The sequence below is a fragment of the Phyllobates terribilis genome, unplaced genomic scaffold, assembly GCF_046119375.1.
Source record: "Phyllobates terribilis strain yellow unplaced genomic scaffold, ASM4611937v1 Scaffold_1043__1_contigs__length_456086, whole genome shotgun sequence".
In the NCBI taxonomy this organism is placed as follows: domain Eukaryota; kingdom Metazoa; phylum Chordata; class Amphibia; order Anura; family Dendrobatidae; genus Phyllobates; species Phyllobates terribilis.
The window spans coordinates 336846-359159 of NW_027363803.1; the positions used below are offsets into that span (position 1 = coordinate 336846).

Below are 22314 nucleotides of genomic sequence, written 5' to 3' on the forward strand. Positions count from 1 at the left end.
AAACCGGGCCCAGATTACTGATATATCCATTATTTGATGCATCTACCTTAAAAGCCTTGATTTGCTCGGTGATGGCAGAACACATGAGAACTATGCGGCTTTCCTTCTTTTCCTCGTCCACCGAATCCTTATCTTCAGACAGTGTCCGGTGTTGAGCCGCCTTTTTCTTCTCCTCTTCTAACGTCTTCTGCTTCTGCTGAAATAGTTTCATCATCTTGTAGACCTCTCGGAAGAATTCGTCCACCTCGGCTTCCATGCTTTCTCCGTTCAGGTCAAGGAAAGCGCTGTCGATCCACCTGGAAGCGTGAGATTTTTCAAGACATATTTTGATAAATTTCATGTTTTTAGCTCATCTATTACTGTTTATTCTGCTTTTTTTGTCTTCTACATCTATGGCTATGGTTGTCCCATAAATAATGTTTAATCACCTATCCACAAGGTTGTTGATAAATATCTGATCACTGGGAGTCCGACTGCTGCAGCCCCCAGCAGTTTTGAAAGCGGTGGTCCTAGATACAGCTTTGTGAATGAAGCATGTGTGCATATATGGGAGTGATGGTTACGCATGCGCATGACTGCTCCCATGAATGGAGCACTGGCTACGCATGCGCACTATCACTCCATTCACACAGTGGACTTAGGAACCTCTGTCCTCAGGATTACTGGAGAACCCTGTGGTTAGAGCACCCCTACCGATCATACATTTATCTCCTATTTTGCAAAAGGGATTGTCCGGCCTTGGGTTACAAGTCTACAGTCTATGTAACTGCGGACTTGTAAATTCTCACATTGCACGCACTGCGAGGATTTTCCGGTGCCGGGAACGGGCTGTTATGTGACCACAAGTATGTGATTTGCATACTTCTGACCACATTCCGACTAGACGTGTCTGGCTCCACTCAATATGCTTGCATTGAGCAAGGCCGGATATGTCTAGTTGGGATGTGACCGTATGTATGCAAATCACATACTTGCTGTCACACGCCTGTGCTCCCGATGCTGGAGAATCCTTATAACGTGCACAGTACACATGCTGTGAGGATTCACATGTCTGCAGTCACATGGAGTGACTGCAGACTTGTGCCCCAAGGCCGGACAGCCCTTTAATAACACATAATCCCCTTGTAATATATGCAAGACTTTTGGTGCTTGGTTATTTCCAGGACCGAAGAACAGTGATGGGGACAGAACGATTGGTTATTAGATATACTTTGTCCCTATAACGTTACAAGGGACAAAGTGCTGTAGATAAAGATGATTTTTGCTGCCATAAATGATTCGTTCCCGACGAATTAGTGTTTTGCTTGTTTATCGGGTGATCATTGGCACATTTATACGGGCTGATAATTGGGAATGATCATCAGCTTGTTTAAATGCGCCATTTACTCTCCACTTCAGATCACGTATGGTGTTAATAAATAACGGTATGCCAAGAGTTAACTCAGAATTCCCCAATGGGGTGCACATACTTTTTTTCAGTTTTTTGCCATTTGTAAATCAGTGCAAAAAGTTTCTGGTAAGGTCCGATGTTGACTTTGAAGAATCCAGCTGAGGGTATGTTGTAAGGTCCCATTTATACAGTGCTTCTTCTTTGTTAATATAAGCCACCGCCTCCTCTGCGTCTGCTATTCGCTTCTGTACAGTCCTCACATCTGTCACTTACTGAAACCAGGCACAATAAACACAGATAAGTAAAGGGTTAACCGGACTGCCTCCATTAAAGAAAATGAGTTAGACGCAACGCATTTCAGGCCTATTGGAACAACGAGTTTCAGGCCTAGTGGACGCTTTCATACGCCAGTGCTCAGGTGTGACGACTGCCTCTGACCTGCCTTTGCTTGACTGCACTTCAGGTTAAGCACTAGGGACTGCCTCTATAAAGACTGTTCTGGCTGATAATGGTGGTCAGTCGGGTTTATGTTTTTTTCATAGGTTTTTTTTGTATAGCAAAAATAATGCTGCAGTCAAGGGCGTAACTACAGTGCGTGCAGGAGTTGCAGTCGCATCTGGAGCTAAGGGGGGCCCAAAAGGTCTCCTTGACTCATATTAGAAGATCACTACTATTAAAGACCTGCAATAGTTGGGGGCCCTAATGGAGATTTTGCATTGAAGCTTCAGGTTACACTATTGGCTGTAGTCTCAATATTCTTGATTCTTGCCTTTAAAAAGGGATAGAACCCCCCCCCCCCCCCAAAAAAAAACCAACAACATAAAAAAGGCCTAATGCAACTCCAAACCAGAGTTAGGGAGCATTTTATAACTACTTCCCAGGAACGCTCGTTTAAGGATAATTGTGCAGTATAAATAGGCTGCCAATCACCGACGAATGGCCAAACACTTGTTCGTCGGGTGAAATGATCTTTTGTGTTGCACAAAAAAACTATCATTCACGACAACAATGATGCGTTTTGAGGTAAAAAGGATCTGTACAAATATGAAAAGAGTCTTAAAGTAATGAAAATAAGAAGAGGGAAAACTATAACACAGCCTGTGACTATCATACCTGCTGCATCATATCCAGCTCAGAGCACTCTGCAAATTCTTCCATCCGACGCAAAAGTTTCTCCAGTTCCAGCATAAGCTTCTCTCTTTTCCCCAGCAGCTCGCCCTCTCCTTTACGCTTGGCGTTTTCAATCAGCTTTTAGAAAGGAACAGTTATCAAAAAATGCTCCCTGAGCGTCCCCTGTTTAATTACCTGGACACTGCAGGGGGCTGCTGCTTCATTGGAGCTGGCACCCGAGACCCCATTTTCAGAAATGAGTCCACATACCTGGTCGTTTTCATCAAACACTGGGTTGATATTTTTTGGCCACAATAACACTGTTGAGTTCAGGATGATATCTTCAGGTACAAATAAATGAACATCTAGAAGATAATTCATCCTCCGCTGACACTCCTAAAATTAAAAAAATGAAACTCACTATGTATTAATGGATCTAGCATCTACAATCACAGGGGTTGCACCAATTATATTTTTTCAAAAAACTTAGGTTATAAAATGATACTGATGCTCCACAACTCCAGTTCCCTCCATCGGTTTGTGTTCTTCCTGCTCTATGTGGACATGTGATTTCTGTAGCCAATCACTGGCTGTAGCAGGTTACCACCGTAGTCACTGATAGGCTGCAGCAATCACATGATCATGTTGGGGATCTGATCACTGAAACCTGGAGAGGGACTGGTAAGTATAGCTAGTATGACATGACCTATATATGGAAAAATACATATTAACCAGGACACAAGAAATATCGGAATAATCCTATATATTATTTTTTTCACTAATTATACCCAGGGACGTACGTACAGCATTGATGCAGTAATTGATGCAAAAGGAGCCCGACCAAGTATTGAGGGCCTTTACTGATCAGACATTTTGGATTTTAAAAATATTTTTCAAGCTGTTGTTAATAAAGTATTCTAATTTACTGAGATAATGACTTTTGTGTTTTCATTGGCTGTAAGCCATAATCATCAACATTAACAGAAATAAACACTAGAAATAGATCACTCTGTCTGTAATGACTCTATATAATATAGGAGTTTCAATTTTTGTATTGAAGAACTGAAATAAATTAACTTTTTGATGATATTCTAATTTAGTGAGAAGCACCTGTATATTATATACTGGAATGTGATGATATTTTATGGTATCATAAGTAAAGTAATGTGAGATTCTGAACTTTTACTGTAGCATCAGCATCTATAACTCACTGTATGAAATCAGAGCAGAAGTAGCACTTGACCTCGACCCCAAGGGCCCCTGAATGGCACATGGCAGGTAGAGGCCCATTACAGATTATTTTTTTCTATTGTTAAACCTCCTTGAATCCAGGATTTTACTCACTCTTCATTCTCCAATCTGTGATTTGTCACCAGTCTATCTAGTAATATATTTGCAAAACTTTTTGCTTTGTCAGCCAGACCTTACTTTAAGTCATCGCAGTCGAGGTGTACCATGGTGAAGTAAGTGCGGGTCCCATGATATCTCTGGCCAGGGTGTGAAATTGTTCTATAAACTGGAATACAAATATAAATCAGTCTCGTTTACCCGTGAGATTTCTGATTTGACCCTCAATTATTATCGGACACGTTGCACCCCTCGCTCTGTAGGACTTAGGACAGTATTGATTCTAATAGGAATGGTAAGAAAATGATTCCTGCAACTTAGTCCTCGTTGCTGCGTCCACCCGACTCCAGCTGTGATCAGCTTATTGTCAAGGGACCCTTCAAACGAACCAAAGGGGGTCCTCGTAAAGTGAACCTGTCAGGTCCTTCATGCATGCCAAATTCCTGCATTGACATCCACGGTATATATCTGGCAAAAATGTTTCTACCTTAAAAAACTAAACTTTTTATGTGCCGGCCGTCATATGCAAATTGGGCATGTGAAATTAAGTATTATACACCTGTCTTGGGTATCCGAGCTCTGCTTCCTTCACTTCGGTCTGCTGTCCCGTGTTGTGCTCCACGTCAGGTTTTACAGGTTGTCCTGTGTAGCTCAGTGACATAATCTCCTAAATCCTATTTATGGACCGTTAGGACACACACCTGGGTCTTAGGATTGAGTTTTTAGACTTTTGTTTGGTGTGCTCCACCTTCTGCGTTAACTTTCTTCCATTCCTACTGGGTTATGCTACATCCATCCTGCAGCTCCCAAGATTCCTGAGTGCCAATTCCTGCTGCTCATGTGCCTTCCTGCTTACCACACCAACGCCTGGGGTCCGTGTGCCCACCCGGCCCTGAGGCTTAGAAGATCCACCTCGCCAGGTGAGACTAAGATGCCATGATTTGGGTGTGATCTCAGCATCTGAGGTGGGATTTGTTTGTGGGAAGTGACGTCCCGCTGGACTAGTCCTAGATAACTTGCATATGATGAACGGCGCATACGCAGTCGATTTTTACTAGAAACATCAAAGCCAGTGTTGCTGTGCAAGGATGAGTCAATTTAACATAATGACGGTTCGAGATAATATGCAAGAAGGTCCAATATGTAAAAAAAAAACACATTATGATCACACATACGTACCTCTGTGTATTCATCAAACTGTGCTCCTCGGATAAGAAAGTTTCTGCTTTCTCCGCGGCTGAACCATCCACCAGCCAGCTGAAGCTTTCAACTATCAAATAATATAACACAGAATTTATAGTTGTATCTAGACTCATCTTAATGTCGGACGGAGAAAACTTTCAAAGAGGATTATACAGCTGATCGGACATGGATTTATGAAAGCAAGTTCTCTGGCTTCATCAGGTCTAAGAGATCAATTTGATAATCTACATTTATATGGTGAAATCTAGAGACAGATCCTCTTTGAAGTGCTTATTAGACCAATGATATATAGTATTTCTGCATGATAATGTCTGATAGATGAGGATCACACCTCTGGGAACCCCTAACACTGGGTTCAATGGCTTTTGGAAAGGTATCAGGATCAAAGCGTCCACAGGAAGATCACGCTGCAAGCGCCGGCAGGAGATTTCTGATTGTGATTGTTCCATCCCTTTAATAATAGATTCACATCCAGCTTCCCATATGTTCCATCGCTTTAATACTTACGATTCACGTCCAGCTTACTGTATGCACCATCCTTTTAATTATTCGCGGCCAGCTTACCATATGTACCATCCCTTTAATGATTCGCGGCCAGCTTACCATATGTACCATACCTTTAATGACTCACGTCTAGCTTACCGTATGTACCATCCCTTTAATGACTCACATCCTGCTTACCGTATGTACCATCCCTTTAATGACTCACATCCTGCTTACCTTATGTACCATCCCTGTAATGACTCATGTCCAGCTTGCCGTATGCACCATCCCTTTAATGATTCATGTCCAGCTTACAGTATGTACCATCCTTTTAATGATTCATGTCCAGTTTACCGTATGTACCATCCCTTTAATGACTCACATCCTGCTTAACGTATGTACCATCCCTGTAATGACTCATGTCCAGCTTACCATATGTACCATCCCTTTAATGACTCACATCCTGCTTACCGTATGTACCATCCCTTTAATGACTCACATCCTGCTTACCCTATGTACCATTCCTGTAATGACTCATGTCCAGCTTACCGTATGTACCATGCCTTTAATGATTCGCGGCCAGCTTACCGTATGTACCATCCCTTTAAAGACTCACGTCGAGCTTACCGTATGTACCATCCCTTTAATGATTCACGTGCAGCTTACCATATGTACCATCCCTTTAATGACTCACGTCCAGCTTACAGTATGTACCATCCCTTTAATGATTCACGTCCAGCTTACAGTATGTACCATCCCTTTAATGACTCACGTCGAGCTTACCGTATGTACCATCCCTTTAATGATTCACGTCCAGCTTACCATATGTACCATCCCTTTAATGACTCATGTCCAGCTTTCCGTATGTACCATCCCTTTAATGATTCACGTCCCGCTTACCATATGTACCATCCCTTTAATGATTCACGTCCAGCTTACCATATGTACCATCCCTTTAATGACTCATGTCCAGCTTTCCGTATGTACCATCCCTTTAATGATTCACGTCCCGCTTACCGTAGGTTTGGAAATGCCTGAATGGCTGGTGCAGATTGTGGCTGACGGCCTCCTTCAGCTTCAGCGCGGCAGAATGAAAGATGTAATCAGGGAGTTTGGCCTCGATGATCTGAACCGTGTTACTACCAGAAAGCCACGGCTGCACCGTCTGAATGTTCTGGACAAGGAAGAACGTTCTATAAAGTGACATGAATACTGCAGAAGTCTCTAATATAAACCCCCTGAACATCCACCTATTATGATATAAATAAATCAAAAACTCCATACAAAGCTCCATATCCTCAGCATAGACATGGAATAAAAGCTGCCATGCTGTGTATCCTCAGTGGCCACTAAAGGGAGCTTAAAGGCCATCTGTCACCCCAAAAATTCAGAGTTAACCACTTATACATTTAAAGCGCACCTGTCAGCAGGATTGAGCTCAGTAAAATACATACATTGCCAGGTGGGTGCCACTACACTGATTAAAATGATACCTTAGTTGATTAAATCCGTCCTGTGGTTCTTGTGTAACCTTTACTTTCAGTTTGGAGATAATGATATGCTCGTGCTCTGGGGCGGCCTGTGGGGGGCGCTCTATCTGGTGCTCTGCTTACATATTCATCTGTATGCTCCTATGACACCTTACTGTTTCTTCACTGACCTGCTTCCTATTTTACATAATGCATCTAGTAGTGTGGGGCTAGGTAAAATAGGAGGCAGGTCAGTGGACGATCAGTGAGCTGTCATAAGAGCATACACATGAATATGTAAGCAGAGCACCAGATAGAGCGCCCCCACACGCCGCCCCGGAGCATAAGCATATCATTATTTCCAAACTGAAAACAAAGATTACACAAGAACCACAGGACGAATTTCATCAACTAAGGTATCATTTTACTCTGTGTAATGTCGCCCTCCTGACAGTGTATGTGGTTTACTCAGCACACTCCTGCTGACAGGTGCACTTTAATGGGGGACTGGAGTGGAGAGCCATCCCTTCATGGGGGCCCACCGGAGGATTCTCCAGTTCTCCTGTTGGCCAGTCCGAGCCTGTAAAAGTGTTCATGCTATCCAACTCTTCTACTTAAAATTCTCATATATTTTTGCAATGTGTATTACAAAGTCAATATACTCGTTGTCCTATCCCTGCATGGGGGCCCACCGGAGGATACTGCTGCGGACGCTCATATACTAGGTGACAGCCAATAGCAATTGTAAATCAGCCAGTACTATATTTTTTTTTTTGCTGTGATATTCCAAAATGGTGGCAGCAAATTTCCATTTTTTTTACTGCAGTTTTTACCTGTGAGCCACACATGTACCTACTATAAAAAGTAAGTTGTCAGCATTGAAAAAAATCCTGATTCCTGAAGGGTCTTGGAGATCCGAGTTAATATAAATAGTACAACTTCTTCTACGTCCTGGAAGCTTGGATAGAAATCCATTTTCTCGTCATCAAATGTAAGTTGCATTTTGAAGATTGGTAAAAATTGCAGGTCTATCAGGTCAAATAAACGGACATAAGTTTCTACAGTTTTCTGCAGAAGGTCTCTCACCTGTGGGGGGAGAAATCAGCAAGTATATATTAGTGTTTATAAGGAGAAAAAATACATGACTACGAGAGTGGTGCAGAAAACAGGGAGACGGACTGGGCCATAAGAGAAGAAAGCTGAGTGACAACATTTACTGTGGGTGGGAACTCCTTCATCCCTTCAGCACCGGATCATTTTTTGTTTTGCATTTTTTCCTTCCCTTCTTCAAAAAGCCATACATTTTTTAATTTTTCCATTGATATAGCTGCAAGAGGCTATGTAATGTGCTGTAGCTTAAACCCTTCCCAACATATGACATACTGTTATGTCATATGTCATGTTCCTGTAGATGTGCAAAATTTGGACCTGGGCCCCCACCAGCATGTTGGTCAGATGTATGGGCCCTTGTAGCGTTCTAGATCCGATAATGATGCGCGTGTTCGCCCCTGCCTTGGATGTTTCCTGTAATAATTTCCCCCATCATAGCCCCATCCTATAATAATGTCTCTCATTCTAGGCCCCTTCCTGGTACAATGTTCGCCATCCTGCACCCCTTCCTGTTATAATATCCCCTATCCAGGGCCTCTTCCTGTTATAATATCCACCTTCTGTGTATAATACCCCCCACCCTGAGCCCCTTTCAGCAATAACGTCCCAATCCTGGGCTCTTTCCTGGTATAATGTCCTTGGTCCTGGGCCTCTTACTGTAATAATGTCCCCCATCCTGGCCCCTTCCTATAACAATGTCACCCATCCTGGTACAATGTCCCCCATCCTATAACAATGTCTTCCATCCTGGTATCCTGTCCCCCATCCTAGGCCCCATTCTGGTATAATGACCTCCATCCTTGTGCCCTTCCTGGTTTAATGTCCTTCATCTTGGCCCATGTCATGGTATAATGACCCCCATTCTGGTATAATGCTCCCTATCCTGGGCCGCTTCCTTGTACAATGCCGCCCATCCTGAACACCTGCCTTGTATAATGCTCCCCATCCTTGGCCCCTTCCTTGTGACATTCTCCCCATCATGCGCCCCTTCCTTGTATAATGCTCCCCATCATGCGCCCCTTCCTTGTATAATGCTCCCCATCATGCGCCCCTTCCTTGTATAGTGCTCCCCATCCTGCGCCCCTTCCTTGTATAGTGCTCCCCATCCTGCACCCCTTCCTTGCATAGTGCTCCCCATCCTGCGCCCCTTCCTTGTGTAATGCTCCCCATCTTGCGCCCCTTCCTTGTATAATGCTCCCCATCTTGCGCCCCTTCCTTGTGTAATGCTCCCCATCTTGCGCCCCTTCCTTGGGTAATGCTCCCCATCCTGCGCTCCTTCCTTGTGTAATGCACCTCATCCTAGGCTACTTCCTTGTATAATGCTCCCCATCTTGCACCCCTTCCTTGTGTAATGCTCCCCATCCTGCACCCCTTCCTTGTATAATGCTCCCCATCATGCGCCCCTTCCTTGTATAATGCTCCCCATCCTGCACCCCTTCCTTGTGTAATGCTCCCCATCCTGCACCCCTTCCTTGTATAATGCTCTCCATCTTGCGCCCCTTCCTTGTGTAATGCTCCCCATCCTGCGCCCCTTCCTTGTGTAATGCTCCTCATCCTAGGCTACTTCCTTGTATAATGCTCCCCATCTTGGGACCCTTCCATGTCTAATTCTCCCCATCCTGGGACCCTTCCTTGTATAATGCCTCTCATCCTAGGCTACTTACTTGTATAATGCTCCCCATCCTGGGACCCTTCCTTGTCTAATTCCCCCCATCCTGGGCCCTTTCCTTGTATAATGCTCCCCATCCTGGGCCCCTTCCTTATATAATGCGCCCCTTCCTTGTCTAATTCTCCCCACCCTGAGCCCCTTCCTTGTATAATGCTCCCCATCCTGGGACCCTTCCTTGTCTAATTCCCCCCATCCTGGGCACCTTCCTTATATAATGCTCCCCATCCTGGGCCCCTTCCTTGTCTAATTCCCCCCATCCTGGGCCCTTTCCTTGTATAATGCTCCCCATCCTGGGCCCCTTCCTTATATAATGCTCTCCATCCTGGGCCCCTTCCTTGTCTAATTCTCCCCACCCTGAGCCCCTTCCTTGTATAATGCTCCCCAACCTTGACCCTTTCCTGGTATAATGTTCTGTCGTTCTTTTCCAATACATTAAATAAACAAAAATAAATGATTCTTCTTACCTTCCTCCGCTCCCACGACATGCGGCGTCTTCTTCTGTAGCTGATCTCAGTGTGCCGGCACGGGCAGCGCATGACGTCACTTCCATGCGTCGCTCGTGACTGGCACGCCGACATCAGCTACCGGCCTTTGATTGGCTGGCGGCATGCATTGCAGCTCAGGGACCCGGCATGTCCCTGCGCAGCAATATACTTCAGCCGGATGTGCGTCCTCAGACTGTGGATGTGCCATAAATATATGAGATGGGAATACCACTCTGAGTCTATGTGTGATCCAGAGATACAATAATGAGCATGAATCCTTATATATCACGGATCTTGCAGCCGCCTTTACCTGGTTGGACATAAGTGTCGAGACGCAGTTATAAAAGGAATCCAATTTATCCACTTTAATCAACTGAAGGGCATCTTGATTGGCAAATAGATTGATCACTTTGGGGTACCAAGTGTTCAGCAACTTTTCTTCTGTCTTGGCACAAGCCAAGGATACGCTGTTCCTCAGGGATTCACATTCTACAGGACCCCTGGACCTGACAAAGAATAAAGCACTTTATCATATTAAACCTGACAGGGCACACCTGTGAAGTGAAGATCATTTCTGGTGACTACCTCTAAGCTCATCAAGAGAATGCCAAGAGTGTGCAAAGCAGTCATCAAAGCAAAAGGGGGCTACTTTGAAGAACCTAGAATATAATACATATTTTCAGTTGTTTCACACTTTTTTGTTAAGTATATAATTCCACATGTGTTAGTTCATAGTTTTGATGCCTTCAGTGTGAATGTACAATTTTCATAGTCATGAAAATACAGAAAAATCTTTAAATGAGAAGGTGTGTCCAAACTTTTGGTCTGTACTGTATATACAATATACATATATTTATATACACATATCCAGTATAGATATATATACACACACATATACAGTATACATATATATACACATATATACAGTATACATATATATATACAAACATGTACAGTATACATATATATACACACATATACAGTATACATATATACACACACATATACAGTATACATATATACACACATACAGTATACATACAGTGCCTACAAGTAGTATTCAACCCCCTGCAGATTTAGCTGGTTTGATAAGATGCAAATAAGTTAGAGCCTTCAAACTGCAAACGAGAGTAGGTTTTATGAACAGAAGCATAAATCTTACAAACCAAAAAGTTATGTTGCTCAGTTGAATTTTAATAAATTTTAAACATTAAAGTGTGGGTCAATTATTATACAACCCCTATGTTTAATATTTTGTGGAATAACCCTTGTTTGCAATTACAGCTAATAATCGTCTTTTATAAGACCTGATCAGGCCGGCACAGGTCTGTGGAGTTATCTTGGCCCACTCCTCCATGCAGATCTTCTCCAAGTTATCTAGGTTCTTTGGGTGTCTCATGTGGACTTTATTCTTGAGCTCCTTCCACAAGTTTTCAATTGGGTTAAGGTCAGGAGACTGACTAGGCCACTCCAACACCTTGACTTTATCCCTCTTGAACCAGGCCTTGGTTTTCTTGGCTGTGTGCTTTGGGTCGTTGTCTTGTTGGAAGATGAAATTACAACCCATCTTAAGATCCTTGATGGAGGAGCGGAGGTTCTTGGCCAAAATCTCCAGGTAGGCCGTGCTATCCATCTTCCCATGGATGTGGACCAGATGGCCAGGCCCCTTGGCAGAGAAACAGCCCCACAGCATGATGCTGCCACCACCATGCTTGACTGTAGGGATGGTATTCTTGGGGTCGTATGCAGTGCCATCCAGTCTCCAAACGTCACGTGTGTGGTTGGCACCAAAGATCTCGATCTTGATCTCATCAGACCATAGAACCTTGAACCAGTCTGTCTCAGAGTCCTCCAAGTGATCATGAGCAAACTGTAGACGAGCCTTGACATGACGCTTTGAAAGTAAAGGTACCTTACGGGCTTGTCTGGAACGGAGACCATTGCGGTGGAGTACGTTACTTATGGTATTGACTGAAACCAATGTCTGTTAGAACCTTGCTCTTAGGTTTTTTTTTCCTTTGCTGGTCACATGACCTTGTTGGCCTATTTAATCCTGCTCCGCCCTTCTGGCTTTGCTGGACTTCATTGTATATCTACTTTCTAGCTAGCCTGTGCTCTGTGTCTTGCTCTGTTAGTTTGCTTTGTCTACTGACCTCTATGTTCTATATATTTTGTTTTTTCGTCTGTCTGCTACTATTTCTGTTAGGAGGTGTCCCATATTCCTCCCAGTCCTTAGTACTTGTAGGGATTCCTTCCCCACATCTATATGTCTCCGTACAGACTAGCTTAGGACTTTAGCAGGTCTGATCGCAGGATCAGGTCCCCTGTTACATCGTAGGGATTCAGCTGAGTTCTATCGTAGGGACAGATCTCCTCTCTTTCCTTAGCTCTGGTAGCAGAACATAACAGTAAGTCCAGCCTGCAAATTCTCTAAGGAAAGATTTTTCTGTTCCATCATGGTGTCGGTTCAGGATTTGGCTCATCGCCTGCAGGGACTCTCTCTGGAGGTGGCCGAGCTCCGTCAGCATGTGAGTAGCTGTCCTGGAGCACATTTCTTGGAGCCTAAGGTATGTTTGCCGGATTTATTTTTTGGTGAACACCGAGAATTTTTTTCATTTAAAAATGCTTGCTTATTGTATTTTCGTTTGAGACCTAAGTCCTCTGGGGATGAATCCCAGCGCGTAGGGTTCATAATGTCACTTTTGCGCAAAGAGCCTCAGGAGTGGGCCTTTTCTTTGCAACCTAGTGATACATGCTTCAGATCAGTGGATAGTTTTTTTTCTGCTTTGGGACTATTATATGATGATCCTGACCGTGTCGCATCAGCTGAGACTGAGTTGAGACGTTTAAAACAGGGATCAGGTAATGTGGAAAAATATTGTACTCATTTCCGTCGTTGGTCTACTCAAACAGGGTGGAACGATTCTGCTCTGAAAAGTCTATTTCTTGCTGGGCTCAGTGAAAGGGTTAAAGACCTGCTAATTGCTTATCCTACACCTGAAGATTTGCAACAGGCTATGCAATTAGCTATACGGGTGGATAGAAGACTGCGTGCAAGGGTTAATGAGAGCAAATCCTCTGCTATGTCAGTTTCTGGTTATGAGAATGTGTGTACTAACAGTGGTGAACCGATGGAGATTGGATCGGTGGCACCTCGCTCTCAAGAAAAAGACCGTCGATTTTCTGAAGGCTTGTGTTTCTATTGCGGAAAATCTGGTCATTTGATTAAAGGCTGTGAGCTTCGTATGAAGAAAGAAAAAAAAAGGTCAGTCACGCCCGTATTGCCTGTTTAAATTCCAAGGGTATATTTTTAGCTGCTTCCACGATTGCTCAGAAAAAATTAATGGAATTTCGGGTGTTTGTTGATTGCGGGTCTACTCTGAATGTAATTGATGGGGGATTCGTGGAAAGACTCAATTTAAAACCTGAACCTTTATCATCCCCCATTGCTGTGGTTTCTGTGGATGGTTCCCCTTTGAAGAATATTACTCTCAAGGTCTGTGAATTTCCTCTCACTATTAATGGTGTTCACCATGAGAAATTGGATTTGGTAGTGTTGAATAACTTGCCTTCTCCAGTAATATTGGGATTGCCCTGGTTAAAATTTCACAATCCTGTACTGGATTGGTCTACCAGTGAAATTAAATCCTGGAGCCATAAATGTTATGACAAGTGTTGTAACGGGCGTATTGCAGCTTTGGATAGGGGAGAATTGCCTGTTCCTATTCAGGATTTTTGGAGAGTTTTTTCTGAGAAGGAATCGCAGGTTTTGCCTCCCCATAGAGACTATGATTGTTCTATTGAATTTGTCCCTGGAGCGACTCTTCCTAAAAGTCGTTTATTTAACCTTACTATTCCTGAGAGGAAGGCTTTGGAGGAATACATACAGACAAGTTTGGCCGCCGGTCACATTAGGCCCTCTAAGTCTCCTGTGGCGGTTGGATTTTTTTTTGTAAAACAAAAGGACGGCGGTTTACGTCCTTGTCTGGATTTTCGTGAGATTAACAAAATTACTGTACGCAATCCTTACCCACTGCCATTGATTCCTGATCTGTTTAACCAGTTAATGGGGGCCAAGTGGTTCTCTAAAATTGACCTTAAGGGGGCATACAATCTGTTGCGCATGAAGGAGGGTGACGAATGGAAGACTGCTTTTAACACTCCTGTGGGTCATTTTGAGAATCTGGTTATGCCTTTTGGTCTTACTAATGCTCCTGCATTTTTTCAGAATCTGATTAATGACATCCTTAGACCTTTGATCGGTAAAAATGTGGTTGTGTATTTGGATGACATTTTGATTTATTCGCCAGATCTGGAGTCTCATTGGCGGAGCGTGCGTGAGGTATTACAGTTATTAATGGACAATTCGCTTTTTGCTAAGCTGGAGAAATGTGAGTTCGCTGTACAGAGAATTAGTTTTTTGGGCTACATTATCTCCAGCAAAGGTTTTGAGATGGATCCGGTTAAGGTTCAGGCTGTGCAGGAATGGCCTAGGCCTATTGGTTTGAAATCGATACAGAGGTTTTTGGGTTTCGCCAATTACTACAGAAAATTCATAAAAAAATTTTCTAGTATTGTCAAACCTCTGACTGATCTCACCAGGAAAGGTGCTGATGCGGTTCAGTGGTCTTCTGAGGCCATTGAAGCTTTTGTGTATCTCAAGGAGAGGTTCACCTCTGCTCCCATCCTTATGCAGCCTGATGTTACTAGGCCGTTTTTGGTTGAGGTTGATGCTTCCTCTGTGGGGGTTGGCGCAGTATTGTCTCAGGATAACGGGGATGGATTACATCCCTGTGCCTTTTTTTCAAAAAAATTTTCGGAGACTGAACTGAATTACGATATTGGTAATCGGGAATTATTGGCTATTAAACTCGCATTTGAACACTGGCGCCACTTCTTGGAAGGTGCGGAATTTCCCGTTCAGGTTCTTACGGATCATAAAAATCTGATATATCTTGATGCTGCCAAGCGCCTGAATGCCCGTCAGGCTAGGTGGGCACTGTTTTTCTCGCGGTTTAATTTCTCCGTTACTTACATCCCTGGTACTAAGAATGTTAAGGCGGATGCCTTGTCTCGCAGTTTTTCTCCCATAGTCGGTGCTGAGAAAGAGGAGAACATTTTACAAGAAGGTGTTGTGATAGCTGCTTTGGACTCCGTTTTGGAAAATGAGATTCTTAAAGCACAGGAGAATGCCCCTTCTAACACTCCTCATGGGAGGTTGTTTGTGCCTGGGACGTTTAGGAGAGATTTGTTTGTTGGGTGTCACGAATCTCGGTTGGCAGGTCATCCCGGAATCTCTGAGACCAAGAGACTGGTGGGTCGCAGTTTTTGGTGGCCTGGATGGCAGAAGGAAGTCATTAAGTGGGTGCGTCAATGTACTATATGTGCTAGATCTAAGTCCTCACATACTCCTGCTGCGGGGTTGCTTTGTCCTTTGGAGGTTCCCAGTGCTCCTTGGACACATTTGGCTATGGACTTTATAACTGACCTTCCCCCCTCTGAGGGTTTTACTGTCATCTGGGTGGTCGTGGACCGTTTTAGCAAGATGTGTCACTTGGTTCCTTTCGTCAAACTGCCCTGCGCTAAAACTCTCGCTAAGGCCTTTGTCAAGGAAATTGTCAGACTTCATGGCGTTCCTACTGACATTGTTTCTGATAGGGGTCCTCAGTTCGTGGCTCGTTTTTGGCGTGCCTTTTGTGATAGGTTGGGAGTTCATTTGTCGTTCTCGTCCGGATATCATCCTGAATCTAATGGCCAGACAGAAAGGAAAAACCAGGATGTTGAGCAGTTCTTGCGTTGTTTTGTGGCAGACAATCAAGAGGGGTGGTCTGAGTTTCTGCCACTTGCTGAATTTGCTCTGAACAATCATACATCTTCTTCTGCTGGTTGTTCGCCTTTTTTTTGTTGTTCTGGGAGACATCCGTCGTTTGGGTCGTTCTCCAAGTTGGGATCTGCCGTGCCTGAGGAGGAGAATTTTTCCGGTGATTTGGAGAGAGTTTGGATGGATGTGCGTGGTAATCTTCAGGAGGCCAACAGAAAATCTAAAGACTACTTTGATAGGAAACGACAGGAGGTTTTGTTCGCTGTTGGTGACATGGTTTGGTTGTCCTCTAGGAATCTGCGGTTGAGGATTCCTTCAAAGAAATTGGGTCCCAAGTTTGTAGGGCCCTTTAAGGTGCTTCAGGTTGTCAACCAATCTGCTGTTAGGTTGGAGGTTCCTACCTCCTGGAGAATTAATCCGGTATTTCATGTCTCTCTGTTGAAAAAAGCTGTTGTATCGGATTGTGACGCCTCTGCCTCTGTTCCTCCGGTGGTGGAGGACGGGGAATATGAAATTTCTCGCATCCTTAACTCTAGACGGTATAGAGGTAGTTTGCAGTATCTTGTGGCCTGGAAAGGTTTCGGTCCCGAGGATAACTCTTGGGTGAGGTCGGATGATGTTTCCGCGTCCAGACTTATCAGAGCGTTTCACAGGAGATTTCCTGATAAGCCTGGTCCTAGGGGATCCGGAGGATCCTCTTAGAAGGGGGGGTACTGTTAGAACCTTGCTCTTAGGTTTTTTTTTCCTTTGCTGGTCACATGACCTTGTTGGCCTATTTAATCCTGCTCCGCCCTTCTGGCTTTGCTGGACTTCATTGTATATCTACTTTCTAGCTAGCCTGTGCTCTGTGTCTTGCTCTGTTAGTTTGCTTTGTCTACTGACCTCTATGTTCTATATATTTTGTTTTTTCGTCTGTCTGCTACTATTTCTGTTAGGAGGTGTCCCATATTCCTCCCAGTCCTTAGTACTTGTAGGGATTCCTTCCCCACATCTATAGGTCTCCGTACAGACTAGCTTAGGACTTTAGCAGGTCTGATCGCAGGATCAGGTCCCCTGTTACATCGTAGGGATTCAGCTGAGTTCTATCGTAGGGACAGATCTCCTCTCTTTCCTTAGCTCTGGTAGCAGAACATAACAATGTCCCCACTGCCATGAGATCTTCCCGGAGCTCCTTCCTTGTTGTCCTTGGGTTAGCCTTGACTCTTCGGACAAGCCTGGCCTCGGCACGGGAGGACACTTTCAAAGGCTGTCCAGGCCGTGGAAGGCTAACAGTAGTTCCATAAGCCTTCCACTTACGGATGATGCTCCCAACAGTGGAGACAGGTAGGCCCAACTCCTTGGAAAGGGTTTTGTACCCCATGCCAACCTTGTGACCCTCCACGATCTTGTCTCTGATGGCCTTGGAATGCTCCTTTGTCTTTCCCATGTTGACCATGTCTGAGTGCTGTTCACAAGTTTGGGGAGGGTCTTAAATAGTCAGAAAAGGCTGGCAAAAGAGATCTTTAATCCACACATGTGAAGCTCATTATTCTTGGTGCCTGAACTACTTCTTAATACTTTAGGGGGACCAAACAGAATTCTTGTGGTTTGAGGGGTTGAATAATAAATGACACTCTGAATGAACTTTTTACGTTTTAAAAAAAAAAAAAAAAAATAGAAAAACACAATATTTGCTGCTGTGCATTTCCCACTTCCAGGCTGATCTACAGTACAAATGTCACAATGCCAAGTTAATTCCGCAAGTGTCAACCAGCTAAATCTGCAGGGGGTTGAATACTACTTGTAGGCACTGTATATACACACCCATATAAAGTATACATATATATACACATATATACAGTATACATATATATACACCCATGTACAGTATACATATACATACACACATATACAGTATAGATATATATATACACACACATATACAGTATACATATATATACAAATATATACAGTATACATATATACACACCCATATACAGTATACATATATATACACACATATACAGTATACATATATACACACATATACAGTATACATATATATACAGTATACATATATACACACATATACAGTATACATATATATACACACATATACAGTATACATATATATACAGTATACATATATACACACACATATACAGTATACATATATATATACACACATATACAGTATACATATATACACACATATACAGTATACATATATATACAGTATACATATATACACACATATACAGTATACATATATATACACACATATACAGTATACATATATATACAGTATACATATATACACACACATATACAGTATACATATATATATATATATACACACACATATACAGTATACATATATACACACATATACAGTATACATATATACAGTATACATATATACACACATATACAGTATACATATATATACACACATATACAGTATACATATATATACAGTATACATATATACACACACATATACAGTATACATATATATATATATATACACACACATATACAGTATACATATATACACACATATATACAGTATACACATATACACACATATACAGTATCTATAATATAACCGGGGATGCGTGTTTCTGTCCGAAGCCTCGATAGACTGCGCATGCGTGACACGCAGTCTGGCTCCAGAGAGAAGCAGGCATCCAGCCGTTACAGGTAAGAGGAGGTGTATGGCGCCGGAGATCGCGGTATGCGTACACACTGAACGCATACTGCGATTTCCGGCGCCATACTTACATACTTACCTGACCGGGAGGAGCGTTGCCTCGGCGCCTCTCTTCGCTGGAGACCGGGGGGGGGAGTGAAGGTGTCGGACCGGTGCGTGCGCATTGCGCTATCCGGCGCCATTTTACTGAAGACACATTTGCAGTGTGTCTTCAGCAAATTGGCACCGGACAGCGCGGTGGAGTACAGAGAAGAAAGGTGAGTATAACTGTTTATTTTTTTCGTATGTGTGTACAGTGTGAAAGGGATGAGGGGGCCGTACATAACAGGATTGTGGGGTGAGGAGACCATGCATATATTAGGATTGGGGGGGTGAGGGGTACCACACATACCAGGATTGGGGGGTGAGGGGTACCACACATACCAGGATTGGGGGTGAAGGGTACCACACATACCAGGATTGGGGGTGAGGGGTACCACACATACCAGGATTGTGGGTGAGGGGTACCACGCATACCATGATTGGGGGGTGAGGGGTATCACGCATACCAGGATTGGGCGGTGAGGGGTGCCACACATACCAGGATTGGGGGGTGAGGGGTGCCACACATACCAGGATTGGGGGGTGAGGGGTACCACACATACCAGGATTGGGGGGTGAGGGGTATCACGCATACCAGGAATGGGGGGTGAGGGGACGACGCATACGAGGATTGGGGGGTGAGGGGACCATGCATACCAGGATTGAGGGTGAGGGGTGCCACGCATACCGGGATTGGGGATGAGGGGTGCCACGCATACTGGGATTGGGGATGAGGGGTGCCACGCATACCGGGATTGGGGATGAGGGGTGCCACGCATACCGGGATTGGGGATGAGGGGTGCCACACATACAAGGATTGGGGATGAGGGGTGCCACACATTCCGGGATTGGGGATGAGGGGTACCACGCATACCGGGATTGGGGATGAGAGGTGCCACACATACAAGGATTGGGGATGAGGGGTGCCACGCATACCAGGATTGGGGGTGAGGGGTATCATGTATACCAGAATTGGGGGGTGAGGGGACCATGCATACCAGGACTGGGGGTGAGGGGTGCCATGTATACCAGAATTGGGGGGTGAGGGGACCATGCATACCAGGATTGGGGAATGAGGGGTGCCATGTATACCAGTATTGGGGAATGAGAGGTGCCATGAATACCAGGATTGGGGGGTGAAGGGACCATGCATACCAGGATTAGGGGGTGAGGGGTGCCATGCATACCAGGATTGGGGGGTGAGGGGTGCCATGCATACTAGGATTGGGGGGTGAGAGGTGCCACGCATACCAGGATTGGGGGGTGGAGGGACCATACATACCAGGATTAGGGGGTGAGGGGTGCCATGCATACCACAATAGGATGGGGGCAGCACAAATACCAGGATGGGAGACCATATACCAATAAAAATGCTCGCCCCCCGGGAATTGAACGGGTTCAATAGCTAGTATATATATACACGCATATATACAGTAATACAGCATATACATACACACATATATACTGTATATACACACACACATATATACACTGTATATACACACACATATATACAGTAATACAGCATATACACACACATATATATACTGTATATATACACACACACATATATACTGTATATATACACACACACACATATATATACTGTATATACACACACACATATATATACTGTATACATACACACACATATATATACTGTATATATACACACACATATATATACTGTATATATACACACACACATATATACTGTATATATACACACACATATATACAGTAATACAGCATATACATACACATATATATACTGTATATATACACACACACATATATACACTGTATATATATACACACACACATATATACAGTAATACAGCATATACACACACACATATATATACTGTATATATACACACACATATATACTGTATATACACACACACATATATATACTGTATATACACACACACATATATATACTGTATACATACACACACACATATATATACTGTATATACACACACACACACATATATATACTGTATATACACACACATACACACATATATACAGTAATACAGCATATACACACACACATATATATACTGTATATACACACACACATATATACTGTATATACACACACACATATATATACTGTATACATACACACACACATATATATATACTGTATATATACACACACACACACATATATATACTGTATATACACACACACATATATACTGTATATACACACACACATATATATACTGTATACATACACACACACATATATATTCTGTATATATACACACACACACACACATATATAGCTACAGGCCCCGCAGCGTCCTCTGTGTCTCTGTACAGATATAAGTGTAACACATACTGGATCCAGCACAGGTGACAGTCTGCCATAGAGCTGACGTGCAGTACATACACTGTGTTATGGGGGCGCTCACCTGTGCGGACCCCGCGCTCCGGCCGCTACTTCTCTGCTCATATAAGGTCTCTCTTTCTGCCATTAAATAATTCGGTTGTCATGGCAGCGGAGGCGGGGCGTTGGTAGGGGGTGTGTCTGGTATAGGGCAGATTGGGGCGGGGCTGTCATGCAGTGCTTGTCTCATCGCTGTAATTTCCTGCTGATGCCACCTGGTGGACAGCATTGGTCAGTACACGCTGAGAATGCTCACATGGTGGGGGAGGGGCAGCTTATATATGTATATATACAGTCACAATGCAGCTAGGGGTGTGTTCACTCAGTGTTTTTTTAAACATTTTTTTCCACATTATAAAACTCAGAGTTGTCAGGAAAAGCATTGCATGTATTTTTGATGTATGCCTCATACTAAATACATTTTTGAAGATTTTTTTTAATCTTCCATCCTATACTCGGGCTCTGGCTGTATATTGTTGTGGCCCCGGGACTTGCTTAGATCCGCTGGGTGGCATTGCCAGCTACATTGCAGTAAATGGGTGACCTGAAATCCCACATTTATCCTGTGACCAGTTAGGGACTGTTTTTTCTTAAAGAAGGGGCTCGTGTTATTAATCCCAGACAATCCATTAATGGAGTTTCCAGTAGTATAATAATGATGATTTATCCTGGGGATGGGTTATCACTATCAGATCGGTGGGCTCCGACATGCGGCACCGGCTCTACCCATCAGCTGATTGCAGCGCTCAAGTGTAAATAGTGTGAAGATTGAACATCACCGCTCCATTCACTGTACTGCGGGTCTTGCAGATCAGCTAATATTCATGTAATAGGAGCTGATCTGCAGCACCAGGGAGCGGCCACTACACAGTGAACAGATCAGTGATGTTCAGCTCCTCAACAATGTTTACATCTGACCTCTGCCAGAGTTTCAAACAACTGAGTAGTGGAGGTGCCACGTGCCGGACCCCCACAAATCTGATATTAATGAGCTAACCAGGGGATAGGCCATCAATATGTTTGCCCTGGAAATTCCCTTTAAGGCCCACC

The 22314-nt window shown here is 43.7% G+C and overlaps 1 pseudogene; it reads right to left on the reverse strand.

Annotated features, from left to right (window-relative positions):
- Positions 1 to 10772, reverse strand: part of LOC141242496 (dynein axonemal heavy chain 12-like) — a 32746-nt pseudogene extending 21974 nt beyond the window's left edge.
- Between the last annotated feature and the right edge of the window lie 11542 nt (positions 10773 to 22314).